The sequence below is a fragment of the Dama dama genome, chromosome 27 (assembly GCF_033118175.1).
Source record: "Dama dama isolate Ldn47 chromosome 27, ASM3311817v1, whole genome shotgun sequence".
Classification (NCBI taxonomy): domain Eukaryota; kingdom Metazoa; phylum Chordata; class Mammalia; order Artiodactyla; family Cervidae; genus Dama; species Dama dama.
This window is the reverse complement of record NC_083707.1, coordinates 33309291-33324661: the sequence shown is the minus strand read 5'-3', so window position 1 is coordinate 33324661 and position 15371 is coordinate 33309291. Positions and strand designations below refer to the sequence as shown.

Sequence of the window (15371 nt, the reverse complement as noted above, 5' to 3'; positions counted from 1 at the left end):
GCTTTGTTCGTAGTGATGCTTCCTAAGGCCCATTAGACTTCACATTCCAGGATGTCTGGCTCTAGGTGAGTGACCACACCATCGTGATTATCTGGGTCGTGAAGATCTTTTTTGTACAGCTCTTCTGTGTATTCTTGCCACCTCTTCTTAATATCTTCTGCTTCGGTTAGTTCCCTACCATTTGTGTCCTTTACTGGGCCCATCTTTCTTCAGCATCAGTTTTTCTCATTTCTTATTATTGTATGTACGGCTATAACAGAACATACTGGCCTCAGACTGAAATACATCTTATATCCAAAAACACCTAATTTTACCTCTTAGATAAGGAATTACATTAACACTTATTTCTGTGGTTATAGCACCAATGATATGCTGCTGACTTTTCTCTACTGTTGCCACATTGCTATTGTAAAGTGGGTCTGGTCCTTTACAGCTGGGCAAGAGTTGTGCTGGGCTTCCCTGGAGGCTTAGTGGTGAAAAAAAGAAGAAAAAAAAAAAAAAATCCACCTGCCAATGCAGAAGACACAGGTTCCATCTCTGGGTCAGGAAGATCTCCTCGAGTAGGAAATGGCAACCTGCTCCAGTATTCTTGCCTGGGAAACCCCATGGACAGAGAAGCCTGGTGGGCTACAGTCCATGAGGTCACATGTCGGACATGACTTAACTGAACACCACCTCCAAAGGTTCTATTCTGCTTTGACGACAGCATTGCTGGAGGTGGGACAAATAATGTATGACTCCACTTATATGAGATTCCTAAAGTAGTCAAATTCAGAAAGACAAAAAAGTAGAATAATGATTTCCAAGGGCTGGGAGGAGAGGAGAAGGCTGAGTTATTGTTTGATGGATAGAGATTTTCAGTTTAAGAAGATGAAAAGAGTTTTGGAGATAGATGGTGGTGATGGTTACACCACAATATGAATGTATGTCAATGCCACTGAACTGTACACTTATAAACGGTTAAGATGGTAAATTTGATGCTATGTGAATTTTACAACAAACAAAAATAATTAAACTTTTTTCTGCAAATAAAAAATATACAGCTAGTTTGATTTGCATTAATGTGAAAAAAAAAAAAAAAAAGGCTTCCATTGTAACATCCGTTATACAGTGTAAGTTGGGTTCTTGCAATGATCTACTACAAAGTCAACTAAATATCAAAATGTGTATGTTCTACAAATCTATTCCGAACACTTTAACAACTATTTACTTAGAACTTACTACTTGCAGAAAAAGACTCAAATTACCATCATGGTATCTGAATGTACTCTGAGGCCCAGCCACATCCAGTCGGCTCACAGAGAATGCTGTAATCCAGTGACTTCTAAACCATGAAACAGAATGACTTCAGGTGCAGATCAGGGTAGGACCTACAAGCAATGGCGCCTACACAGACACCGCGGGCAAGTTACAAACCTGGGGCTGAATTCTCTTAAGGTCACAACAGAAAGTGAAATACAATTATGCCCTTTTAATTATCCACAAGGCAAAAAAAAAAAAAAAACTGGTTCTTTAGGGAAAACAAACTCCCTCTTTGCCTTTGGCTCTAATTTGTCATTCAGTGTAATATATAACAGGATTAAGAGTATTTGCAGGAAAAATAACCAATAATGCCACTTTCATCTCTTGAAATGCCCCCTCAATAGAAATCAAAGGTGTAATTCCAACTTAAAATTCAGTGAGGGACATTTTTCAGAAAATCAAGAAAATATAACTCAGGCTGTAGCATTCTGTCTTGTTTAATTTTAGGATGAAATTTAGAATATTTAGAGACATGGATAAATTCTATGTATTCCAAAAGTATGATCTCTACACCAAGCAAAATTTTCCCAAAAAGACAGTGTTTCCTGTTGAAGACCTGGAATACAGCTATTCTGTGCAAAATGTGAAGACACTGCAATATTCTTGGCCATCTGCTTATTTTTAAAATTGGTATCCTTTTGTTGAGCTGAGAAATTAGCTTATAAATGACCACTTCAGCTTCAAAACAAGGTGAACTGTCTTCTCTATAACAGATGCATTTTCCTAATTCAAGCTGTGTGTGATATAGTGGCTTGTTCTTCAGCATAGCCATTAGAGGCAGATTCCTGGTTCTGGCTCTAAGAGTAGCCCCTTCTAAGTACACAAACTCGGGGAGGTATCGAGCTGTCTCCCCAGACCCTACTCTCCTCTGTAAAAATGAAGGAGAAGAGATCAACTGTATCAATCATTTCAAACTCTGCTGTTTGGAGGCACCATAGTGGAAGAGGTATCTTTACTTTTCTCTCCATTGTGCACGGCCCATCTACCTTTGTTGTTGCTTAGTCGATAAATTGTGTCCAACTCTTTGCAACCCCAAGGACAGTTGCCTGCCAGGCTACTCTGTCCATGGGAATTCCCAGGCAAGAATACTGGAGTGGGTTGCCACTTCCTAGTCCAGAGAATCTTCCTGACCCAGGGATTGAACCAGAGTCTCCTGCTTGGCAGGTGGATTCTTTACCACTGAGCCACCTGGGAATCTCGGGGTCTACCTTAGCCCGCAATAAAACCTTAACAGCACCAGAGGAGACACTCTACAATCTAAGACTGAGCCTATGGATTGGTGATTTTAAACAACTCATCCATAACACAAAGTAACAAAAATAAGTGAAGAAAATACTGAAAGTTTAAAATCATTTCTAAGAAATTTTATTGAGAATTATATTCCCAAACGTCATTTGTAATGCAGTTGTTTAGACCCTGGAACAACAAAATCTCCCTCATTTCAACATTTTCAGTGCAGAGTGATTTCTCAAGTGCCTCACAAAGGCACAGTGTCCTGAATGCAGCAACTAAAACCACAGGTGAAGGAACAGATGGTATCGATGCAGTTTAGGATCCGGCCGCCACGTGTAACAACACGCCCGTGTCTCTAGCCAGGGAGGCTGTGAGCTCCCTGCCCCAGAGGACGAAGGCCTCCCTATGAATCCTGCTGAATCGCTGAGCACAGCTCCCGGGCTCTGGTCGTTCCACCTGCTTCTTCCCACCAGGGTTTCTCTGATCCAACACCCCAGGCCACAAACCACTTTTATGCCACTTCTCTGTCCCTGAATTGAGCACAAAATCCTTTCAAGACATTTTTCTGAAAATTAAGCATGAGAAGGCTCTCTTACATACGACCGACGGGTTTATGCTTATCTTGAGTCTTGCACTAACTCACGAAGTAGAGAGAAGGGATCTATGTCAATAACCCTGTTACACAGGAGGGATGTGAGGTTCTGAGTCACTAACACTGGAGACCACATTCAAGACGCTAAGTAACAGCAGCTCACACTCCACCATCTAGGCCACCTCCCTAGGCCTACCCTATCCTCTCCCTAACCCTGCTGTCAGCTGGACTGCCTAAGGAATAATAAAAATCATGAGATAAAGAATGATGAAACTTTGAGCATCTAAAGGAAATTAGACCCAAGTTACTAGCATCTTCCTCCTTTGTGCTGCAGCCAGGGTTCTAAGAAGGAAGGAACAAGACGGACTATGTGGAAGCAGATAATGGAAAAATGCTCCAGGTATGGAGGTGGGGTGGGGGTCAGAGGGTAGGAAGCTCGGGAGACAGAAGAAAAAAGTAGGGAAGAGGGGAAGGGAAGATGGTCATCCTTCTTCCACTGCATGAAGTATTTAGGGATAAAAAAGAGGGGGTGAGAGGGAAAGAGGAAAAAAGTGAGCAGTGAGGTGGGAAAGAGAAATGGAGAGAAATGCCAAGCGATGAAAACAAGGAAAGTTGTATAAGAGGGGAAAAAAAAAAAAAAAAGTCACCAGAACCTTCTAGAAGTTTCAGGTATTTTAAATATTAGGAGGGTGTTATTCTACATATAGGCTTCCCTGGTGACTCAGTGGTAAAGAATCCACCTGCCAATGCAGGAGATGCAGTTCTATCCCTGTCAGGAAGATTCCCTGGAGGAGGAAATGGCAACCCACTTTAGCATTCTTGCCTGGGAAATACCACGGACAGAGAAGCCTGGCAGGCTACATTCCATGGGGTGGCAAAAGAGTCAGCTACGACTCAGCAACTAAACAACAACTCTACATACATTAGCAGCCCTTAGTCTGGAATGATGAAGTCTAGAAATATTTTATTCAAGTTCATAAAATAATCAAAATAATGGATAAAGCTAACCGTGATATATTCACTAAATTAGAAAACACTAGAATTAAACATACAACTTGAAATCTGGAAAAGAATTTTGAACACATTGTCCACTTTAAGGAGACAGAATGTATAGATACTCAAGGATAAAAGATAGAGATAACTACAGAAATATAAGAGAAAAAAATGAACTAGACAAAGACTAGATATTTCTTTGAAAAATAATCAAAGCCTTAACGAGTTTGATCTTACAAAGAGAGCAAAATTCATTTGGAAATGGCCAAATATTAGAAAAAATGGGAAAAGATTAGAAAAGGGAATATATAATTACATAACAAACATACGTGAAAAAGACAATAAAAGGATATTAAGAACTTCCTTATAACAACACATTTCAAAACCTAAATGGAAAAGGTAAAATTCCTTGAAATATATAACTCGTCAAAAGTGACCCAAAGAGAAACAGAAAACTAAAACAGCACTATAACTATTAAATACATTTAATTAGCAGTCAAAAAATTCACAAAGTTGGTTTTATAAGAAAATTCCACTAAATTTTTAAAGAATAGACCGTTTCAATTTTATGTAACTCTTTCAGAGAACAGCAAAAGGGAACACTCCTGAACTCATTATATGAGGTCAGTGTAACCTTGATATTAAACCCTGATGAGGACAGAACAAAAAAGGAAACTACAAACCAATCTCACTTATAAACAGATGCTAAAAACTGAAAGAAATGAACTTGAGTCTAATGTTGAAAATAATACATTATGACCAGATTAAGTTTATTCCAGGTACACAAGGATGGTTTATCAGTAAAAAGAATCTAAAAATATAACTTGCCACCTTAACAAATAAAAGAAAAATCTCATGATTCTCTTGACAAATGAACATTGGGTAAGTTTAACACCCTTTCATGATTTAAAAAACCCTCAGCAATTTAAGAATGATAGGGAACTTCATTTATCTTATAAATGCTATGCACCAAATATTTTTAACAGAGAATCATTAGATTCCTTTTAAACACTAGGGACAGGGGCTTCCCTGGTGGTCCAGTAGTGAAGACTCTGCGATTCCAATGTAGGAGACACAGGTTCAATCCCACATGCCTTGAGGCCAAAAAAAACTTACCATGCATGAACAAAGATTCCTACCATCTGGGCTTCTGTTTCAACATTGTCTAGAAGGCCCTACCAGGGCAGGAAGAAGAAAAATAAATAAGAGGTGAAGGACTGAAAGAAAGGGACAGACTGTCTACAGAGACTGAATCCCAGTCTATCTTCATCATTTTTACTTTCTACTCCCTGCTCAATCCTCTGCTCACTGTAGCCAGGCTTCATGCTATCCTGCTTTGAAAACTTCCCTCATCAAAGACACCCGGCTACCAAATCTAACAGATGAGTCTGAGCTGTTTCCTCACCTCCTGTCCTCTGGGCTCCCTGGTCAAGACTCTGCCTTCTCAGGCTGCTTTGCCTCAGTCCGTTCCACTGGCTCTCTTCCACAGGTAGAATTCAATCCTTTGATTTCAAAGGACACTCCTCTTAAGTGATGTTTACTCCTTCAGCCTGGATCACCATGTTGAACCCAGGTGACTCCCAATCTAAAGATTCCCAAGTTTTTACTGGACTAGTCAGGAGGATCTTATCTGCATGTCAGCGTGTTCAAAGGTGAACTCATTCTCCCCTTCACCCTCTCCGTCAGACTCCTTCTAGCCCACAACTTATGCCATGAGTCTAAGGTTATCTGACTTCACCTGCTTCATTCCTTTTATCCAATCTATGATCGGCTCCTAGTCATCTTGTTTATGTCTTGTTTAAGTCTCCTCCACCTCTTTGCTCTGTATCTTCCTTTCCATAGCCACCAGCTGGGCTCAGACTCTGATTATCTCTCTTGAATTTCTGCACCTGGCCGCCCTGCTTTCAGGCCTGCCCTCTAATCCTTCTCATAAGGCACAAATCTGATTAAATCTCTCCCCTGATTAAAATCTTCCAGTGATTCTAACTGCCCCAAATAATCCAAAGTCTTCAGGTATGTTTTACAAAGTCTTCCAAGAAGTCTCTGCTTCTATTCATCTAGCCTTGACTTCTCTTTACTCATCCCCCCTCTGTTCCAGGCTTAATGAACTGTTTGCTGGAATTCATCCCTTTCTCTTCCCCACTGGATATGTTGTGCTTTCTCTAAGAGCCCGGTCATCTGGCTCTTGCAGTAATCTCGTAAGTTTTATGGAGACAGACTGGTACAGCAGTATCTAATAAGGCAAACATTCTGTAAATACTTACTGAACTAAAGAGAAGATTCTGCATTAAGTGATAGATATCAAGTCCATCGTGGATCATTATAAAGATGTACAGGGGTTATATCTTTAACACTCTGAAGTTAAAAATGAGAGGAAAATTATGTATGCCTATAACTCATTCAAAATTCTTTAGCTAGAGTAGAAGTCGGGCACTGCACTCTGATAGGAAAATGGCAGCAAACACCACAATCACAACTGTATGCAGGTTGTAAGTGTGAGATACAAAAACATATCAGGGTAAGTCTTGGATCACACCGAGCATCACAAGGCTAATACACACAAACCACACACTTCACGCTAATAGAAACCTTATGTATCTCTCTTCAAAAAGTTCACAAAAGTTATCAAAATGAAAACCAGCTTAATTGTACATAAACTTGGCATTTACGTATGTCCCAGCTGCTTCTAAGATTCGTTTGCAGCAGTATACTTCTGGATTATATACACAACAAGCTAAAAATCCAGGAATAATGCAGACTGAATAAAAATTCTAAATTTCTACTTTTTAAAGGAATTAGAAGTTTCCTTACCATCTTCGTGGAGTTGATAATCATAACTATGTAATCACAACTCACAGTCCTTTTTAAGAAAATGTAAATAACAAACTATACATAGAGCTTAAAATAGGATGCTGCAATTATCTTACAAATTTCCTACAATATTTAAAATGTGCTTGAACTGTACTTATATAGTACCTTGATTATCAGTAGATGCATTTGCTTTTAATATGGAAAACCTAATAAACTTTTTATTCCCCCCCCCCCACACCATTCTGCACAGGAGACAACCAAGGGAAGGGAGATTATGTGGGCCACTTTCACCATCACAGAAATCCCCTGAAATTAACGTTTAAAGAGCTTCTACAGATGGAAGCCTAGAGTTCTGCCATTATATTCACAGTGATACAAATCCCATTAGGCCCCCAATCTAGTAAAAGCAACACTGTGACAAAGGCTAAAATAGCTCTCAGGTCTTCACAATCAGACTAAATATCCACTCAATTGAAGCTGAGCTAACTTGCCAAAGTCAACAGCTTCCGGGTCAAAATCAAACATTATTTGGCCCGGAGATTAACACTGGTGTGTCCTCAAACTGAAAAGGAAATTTATATTTAGATCTCCAGATTCTAGCCTACACATTACTCCACCAACACGCATTTCAAGCATTTTTCTCTTCTGCAAAAGATTCCTGCTAAGCAATGCTATGTCTTCTAAATGATATGCCTTCGTTCTGTCTATGAACCTGATTAAAATTAAGAAACTTTTAATAGCTTTAATAACTCTCAAAAGCTGCAGAAGCTTTTCTCTGGCATGGTCCCCAGTACCACCCTCCCTCCAAATCCAGGAAGAAAAAAAAACCCGCACGACAGAAAACACAAAACAACTAGCCACATGCGATGAACGCTGCGGAACGTGACTCTCTACTGGTTTAGGCTACAAAGAAAGCCTATGAGTAATCAAAAATCGCTAATCAAAACAAAGTTAAAAGCCACTTCCCCGCTCCCCAACCCCAGTATGATTTCCCTTTCTCGTCTCAATCCACTCCAGCATTTTCCCCCTCCTCCGTTTTTTTCGGGGAATTTTAGCAGCCTCTGAACAGCGGACGGTTAAGTTCATCTCAATGTCAGCCAGGGCAGAGACAAACGAAAAAATCACTAACTTGGAAGGTTATTTAGGACAACAATGTCTTTCACTGTCTTACTCCTCCCACTCCGGCCCTACTTGACCTACTACCAATATTGAGCCGAGAAAAATAGCCGTTCAAGGGGCTTCCACTACCGTCCCCCCTCCACCCCGGACCCCAGCGGCTCTTCCCGCAGGAGCCACTGCAAACCCACCGCGGCCGGGCGGGTAGGGTCCCCGGCTCCGCGCACCCCTCCCCAGACGCCAGCGACCGCGCTCCACACGCTCGCGTCCAACTCTCCTCGGACCCACTCAGAGCCCCCGATCCCGCCCGGCCGCCCCATCCCCGGCGCCCCAGAGCGAGGCCGCCCGGGCGCCGGCACTCGTCCACCCACCTGGGCCGGGGTCGGGGCTCCCCCCGGCGGCGCGCTCCGCCCGGCGCAGCTCGCGGCTCCCGCACGAATGCGCTCGGCCTGTCCCTCGCCTCCCCTCCAGCCCAGCTGGGAGGCGCGACCCAGGGCGGCACCGCAAGGTCTCTCTAAGTCACCTTCGCGCGGCCCGCCCCCGGCTCCTGGCGAGGTCGAGCGGGGAGAGAGGCGCGGCCCAGGACTAGCGCCCGGGCCGCCCGAGGTCCGCGCTGGCCCCTCGGCCGCACCGCCGCCCTTCGGGGCTACAGCCGGCGAATGGCCTGCGGCGGGCGGCTCCGCGGCGGCTGGCGTCGTCCGTCCCTCCTCCCCGCCCCTCCGCCCGCCCGCTCCGCGGCGCAGGTAGGGACCTGCTGGGGGGCGGCGGGAGCGGCGCGCGGCCGGGGAGCTGCCCGGCCGGGGTTCCGGGGAAGGCGGTCCGCTCCCCGCGGTCGCTCGGAGAGCATCCGCGGAGCGCCGGCCCGGCCCGGCCCTGGATCAGGCGCTGCGTCCCCGCCCGTCCTGCAGACGCGGCCCTGGCAACTTTTAAATCCGCCCCCAGGAAAGCAGAGGGATCCTCTCTTCTGCAGTCTTCCACTTGAAGGTAACTGACACTCAGGCTCACACTTAAGAGTTAACTGCAAAGCCTGAGCTAGTCTTGCACCTATTTATTTTTTTATGCACTCCTTGGGCTTCCCTTTGAGCAATGAGGAAAACAACAGTAATTAACCCTACTAACGTGAAACATACTAACATGAAACGCACTCTCGTGAAATAGATGGTCTGAGATTCTGGCCAGGCTTAAAGGGTGGATGAAGGCGCAGTGGTCAGGCAGACCCGCCACGTGAATGGCGATGTTCAGTGGGATGTTCAGGCTAATGAAATTCCCAGTTAATTATGAGGCTCTGTTGAAGAAAAACAAACCTTTTTGTTCCAACGGTAGTTTTAAACCTTTCTATGGTATATAAATGTGACCTCCACTTTGGGAAGCAGAGGAATACTGAACAAAATTAAATATTTCGTTGACAAGATCCTAGGGCACTTTAAGTTCACTCTTCTAGCAGTGAACTTGCACTACAGATGGGAAATGTGTAAAAAATGAGACAAGGCCACACTTGGAAAAAGGGGAATTAATGTCAGTGAGGTTCTACAGTGTCTTTGAAAAGTCAGTTTGCTTTCTGTTTTTTCTTCCCATTCTAAAATGGTCACTAAGTAGTACCATATTTTGAAAAGTCACATTTGATACTAAAGAGGAGACCTTGCTACAGATTCTTTCTCTCTAGGCCCTAAGAATTAGAGAACGAATTTAGTTAACAAAAGTAGTACTAGGCAGCAAGAGGAAACAATGAACAATAATAAAGGCTACTTTGTTTCAGAAGGCAGTTTACAGAGCACCTAAAATGTGCCAGCCACTGTACTGAGGAGCTTCACATAAAACAACTCATTTGTATCCTCATTTTCAGATTTATAAACATAATTCCCAAACACATTAATTTGCTCAGAGTCCAGATTTTAGGTCCTGATTGGTCTGACCCAAAAGTCTGTCCTCTCTACTTGTGCATCTATTATTCATTTATTCATGTACATTCATTATGGACTGCAAGGAGATCAAACCAGTCAATCCTAAAGGAAATCAGTCCTGAGTGTTCATTGGGAGGACTGATGCTGAAGCTGAAGCTCTAATACCTTGGCCACCTGATGCGAAAACTCACTCATTGGTAAAGACCCTGATGCTGGGAAAGATTGACGGCAAGAGGAGAAAGGGACAAGAGAGGATGAGATGGTTGGATGGCATCACCAACTCAATGACCATGAGTTTGAGCAAACTCCGGGAGATGGTGAAGGACAGGGAAGCCTGGCGTGCTGCAGTTCACAGGGTCACAAAGAGTCAGATAAGATTTAGCGATTGAGCAACAACAAAGTAAGCAAGCACTATGCTAGACACAGATGCTACAAAAACAAGATACTTGAGTTCTAGTTAAGTAAATATATAATCAGACAAGTAAAACATACCCAATGTCATAAGCAATACAACAGCGTGGAAGCCCTAGAATAGGACGGACTTTAATTCAGTTTTGAAAGGTGGAACCTGAGGTTGGGAAATGGTAGCAGTTCTCCAACAGAGAGGAATCCTGAGAACTTTATCCAACAGAATGGTGATGAGGAATCTGTGTGCTGGGTTAGGGGAGCAACTAAGATAACTAAGATACAGAAAGTAAAAATAATCTTTGATTAAAAGAGAAGATGAAGACGAACAAAGCAAATAGCTCCCAAGTTTCCAGCTTGAGTTACCCAATAGGTAACTTTGGGTTGATCAACAACTCAGTTCTAGACACCTGGTTTTGAAACGCCTCTGATGTATCCATACGTAAATGTCCAAAAGGCATCTGGATATACTGGTTCACAGCTCAGGAGATCCAAGGTGGAGATATCTGAATCATCATGGATTGCTGGGTTGAAGGAGTGGGTGAAATCATCCATGGAGAATACTGAGTGAGAAGGTCACCCCGGAAACCTAGGGACTACCAACATGCAAAGCACAGGCAGAAGAAAGATGCTTTAGAAGACGACTGGGGAGGAGTGGCTATATAGAAAAGAGATGCCAGAAGAGGCAAGCACCATGGACATCACAGAGAAGCATTCCAAAAGGCAGGCAGCAGTCAATGGCAGATTCTTCAAAGGACAAGAAAGATAATTTAAAGGTGTCTCTGATTTAGCAACAAGGAAATACTGGCAAGAACAGGCTTGGTGGACCAGCTGAGCAATAAAAAAAGTAGAAACAGACGGTATCACATTTCCAAAAATGGATCTGGAAAGGGATGCAGGGAGCTAGAAGCTATAAGGGAGAATTCAGAAGAGAGTAGCTGTTTTTGAAGCAAGATGGAGACAAATGTCACCAATAAAAGGAAAGAAGATAGATTAAAAAAAAAAAACAAAAACAAAACTGGAATCAGGGAGTGGTAGGGAGTTGATAGCATAATACAGTGATCACCTAATATTTAACAAAGAATTTGGCTGAGAATAGAGAATAGAGATGAGAGAAGTGTAAAGGCCTGAAAGATGTAAACACAGATGACAGAGGGGGGGATTAAAGGCCTATGAACAGCTCAGAAAGCTAAATGAGTAACACAAACCATGCCTTGATAAAGTTAGGAATCCACATGAGGGCATGAATTCTCTCCAAAGACTTTAGCATCTGGCCCAGAGCAGGAGTTCCTTAGGCTGGTTCCAATTGAGAGTCTGAATCGTTCCGTTACACCACAAGCTTGGCATCACTACAGTCCCAACCATACATTTGGGTTATATCTCTTTATCAGTCAGAAGATTTAATAGGAAGTATAAAACATAAGCAAGTTTACCTTAAAAACTGATCAGACTAATCATGTTGCGGGGAGCTTAATAATACAAAGAACCAGAAGGTCACCAGTGATGACTTCTGAATGATCTTTTAACCACTGAGACCACCCACTGGTGAGAAAAACTACAGAAACAATGATTCATGAAACCAGTTTCTAGCCTTTTCAACGGAATTTGCGCACAAAGTTAAAGAAAAACCACAGCCATTATATTGTTACGTTTCCCAAGCACATCACTCTAAAAACATATAGTAAGGTTCCATTTGGAGAAGGAAATGGCAACCAACTCCAGTATTCTTGCCTGGGAAATCCTGTGGTCAGAGGAGCCTGGTGGGCTACAATTCCATGGGATTGCAAAAGAGGCAGAGATGACTTAGCAACTAAACAACAACAAAGGTTCCCTTTAGTAGGTCAATCACAGACTCTACAGCTTATTTTATATACTGCTGTTTTTTTTTTTAACAACTTAAGCAGTGTTATATCATGTAAAATATGCCTACATAATGCCTCATTTATAGAGTGGTCACATGGATACTTGGAGTATCTAGGCCACATCAGAGCACCTCCAAGTAAGCAAAGAACATCACAGGCTAGAATGCTCCAGGTCCAGACTGAGGTCTGTGCTCATTGTCAACCCTCATAAAGAACATCTTATTCTTACTGTGGATGTAATTTTGCCAAGTTTGGTTACTACTGTTTTTCGTTTTAACAAACAGGCAATTAGTATAGTAAATGAGAAAGAATCAGTATTCCACTGCTAGAGACAGGCACCCAGCTGATCTAAAAATCAGGAGAGAAAAAAATTTTAAACGAAAAGAGTATAAAAAGGAATTCAAAAAGCAGCTGCAGGATTGGGCCATTTAATCAAAAAGAGTCCTATAAACATTATCCCCTGAAGGTATCTCTGTATTAAGGAACAGAGTAATTATGAACATACAAAAGGACCATCCTAAGGCAGCCAGGAGAGATAAAGGATGAACGCTTTAGTTTAAGAAGTTAAATGTGTAACATTTAGAGTAACTGTCCTCAAAAAAGATTAGAGTGGGAATTTTTTTTCTGCCATTGGAGCTGGGATCACTTACATCTACTGGTCCCTATTCTGTGCTGTGTACCATAGGACGTGTTTGCCAATCTGATCTCATTTACTCCTCAAAACACTCTTTTCTGGTCGGTTACCACTTTAAAAAGGAGATTGTATTTTAAAACTGAGTCAAAGACAGGGATTAAAGAGCAGAGTCAGGAACTGGACTCAGGTCTATGAGTTCAAACCTTAATGCTCTTTGAATAGAATTTCTAGATGATAAAAATGTAATTTATGATTCCTGATAAATAAGGCATTATGGTGCATAATTATTCCACTCTGACCTCAATTAAGCTATTAAAGTCCTATGTTGTAATCCTTAGCTACTTGATAAGACCAACTTCAGTGATATACCATTTATCTTTCAAACATTTTTTAGGCCTTCACATATTCTATATTTCTCAGAAGGAAATCCATGGATTTCTACTTAGGGACTCATAGGGGTGATATTTCACAGAATTACGGTGGAAAAAAAAAAAAAAACACTTGAATATATTCTGAAAGTTTGAAGCAATACATGCTATTTACTAAACGAATACCTTGTGCCCTTTTGATATGCTGATATACTCTATTACATATTATTCATCAACACACATTTGATCGCCATACCCAACATTCAGGAGTTCATATATTTTCATTCTTTAGAAACTCACCCAAGGTCCTACAGTTGGTTAGAGAAAGACTGAGATTTAAAAAAGGTCCATTAGACTTTCAGACCAGGGCTGTTAATGACTTTCTACATGTCTCTCCTATTTCAAAGACGACATGATCAAAGTTCAGAGAACTTAAGTGGACTATCATCTCTTAAATAATAAGGATGTGAACTCAGCACAGTCATTCCACAAATGGCCCAGTAAATATTCTTTATACCACACCACGTCCATCCAAAACAACACAAAACCAATGGTAAGGACACGGAAGCACCAGGCATCAGAGAAAAGGGGTCATAAGTGTTCATTAGCATCCTGCAGTAACAACCGCTGACTTATACTCAGGGCTTACTTAGGAACCATGCTAAGATTTTGCTCACAATTATCTTATTTAATCCTCAGGACAAATTTTAAAAGCTTATTTCATTCTCATGACAAATTTTAAAGACTTAAAGAGGTTAATTAGGCTAAACTTTAAGCTAATATTCTTGTACATGTAAATTTCCATGTGGAGGTGATTACCTAAGCTTTTTCTTTTTCTAATCAGTTAAAGATTAGAATAGGTCAGCTTCTTCAAGAATTACTTCTAGTGTTTGCCTTGAAACTATACACTCCTAGAACAAAAGAGCCATCAAGACATTCTCGTGTACCACACAGGAGATGCAAATTTAGTTTTACAATGTAATAATAAATGCTACCTGAATCATGTAACATCAAAATTTGTTGTTTGTTCTGACAAGATGGTATCATCCTATGTGGATTTACTGAAGTCACTATATCATTCCTCATTTAAACAAGCTAGAATATGAAATTCAGAAGCCACCAAAAATAGAAATGCTGAGAAGTGATGATTTCAAACATGAGATGACTCAGCCATTTAACATGCTTCATGGACAATTCTTTTTTTCCTATGGTATTTAACAGAATCCTATTAATTTTCTGTAAGCTTGTTTAAACGAATTCAGATTATTATTACTTTTCCTGCTGACCGCACCTCACGGCTTATGGCATCTTAGTTCCCCAAGAAGGGATTGAACCTAGGCCCTTAGCAGTGAAAGCACCAAGTCTAGCCACTGAACAACCAGGGACTTCCCACACAGATTTTCTTGTTGCCCAAGTAAAATAATTACAGAATTTGTGGTATAGATAACAAACACAGCATTTTTTAAATGTCCTATTAATTCTCAAGGCTTCTATTCTAAAGATGGGGAAACAGAATTTTAGATCCTTATATATAAGAGAAACATATATATATATATATATATAACCTTTTTCATCTACCTTGTTTTACCAAAACCTCAACTCTAAACAAAAGGCACAAATCAATTGTAACAAGAATAAGAAACTGCGTGTCCTTGGAAGGTATTGTGCTAAGTCCAGTAAGTCAAACGGAGCAAAAACATATCCTTTGATTTTACATATATGTGGAATCTAAAAAAATAAAACAGAAATTTGGTGTCAATCTAAAGAGTTGAAGATTAAACATATACCTAGAACTTATATGGAAGAATGCCTATTGCTATTTGGCTTGCATTAAAAATCATGAAAATGGAGGAATTCCCTGGTCGTCCAGTGTTTAGGACTCTGCAGTTTCACTACTAAGGGCACAAGTTCAATCCCTGGTTGGGGAACTAAGATCCTGTAAGCTGTGCAGCATGGCATGTAAACATATATACATGCATGCATAAAATCATGAAAATGGTGACCGGGGTGGGGGGTTAGGGGCGAAGCATACAAAAGGAAAGTCCAAGTTCAGGCAGCCAAAACGCACTTTAACGACTTTTCAGTCCTTAGAAAAACAGTCACTAATGGATAGCATACCACTTTTACTCGTATCTGGAAGATCAGATGACAAAT

The 15371-nt window shown here is 41.3% G+C and overlaps 1 protein-coding gene across 7 annotated transcripts in view; it reads right to left on the bottom strand.

Moving 5' to 3' along the window:
• The window catches only part of OSBPL1A (oxysterol binding protein like 1A), a 202478-nt gene that overhangs the window by 93654 nt on the left and 93453 nt on the right, over positions 1–15371 (bottom strand). Inside the window, exon 1 of one of the 7 annotated variants that reach the window (XM_061131368.1) lies at positions 8419–8564. The exons of 4 other annotated variants lie outside the window; for them this stretch is intronic. The gene's annotated coding sequence lies outside the window, so the exon portion shown is untranslated. Of the gene's footprint in view, positions 1–5525; positions 5673–8418; positions 8565–15371 lie in introns of those variants that run through there. 2 more of the 7 variants (XM_061131366.1, XM_061131365.1) reach the window with 2 other exon arrangements.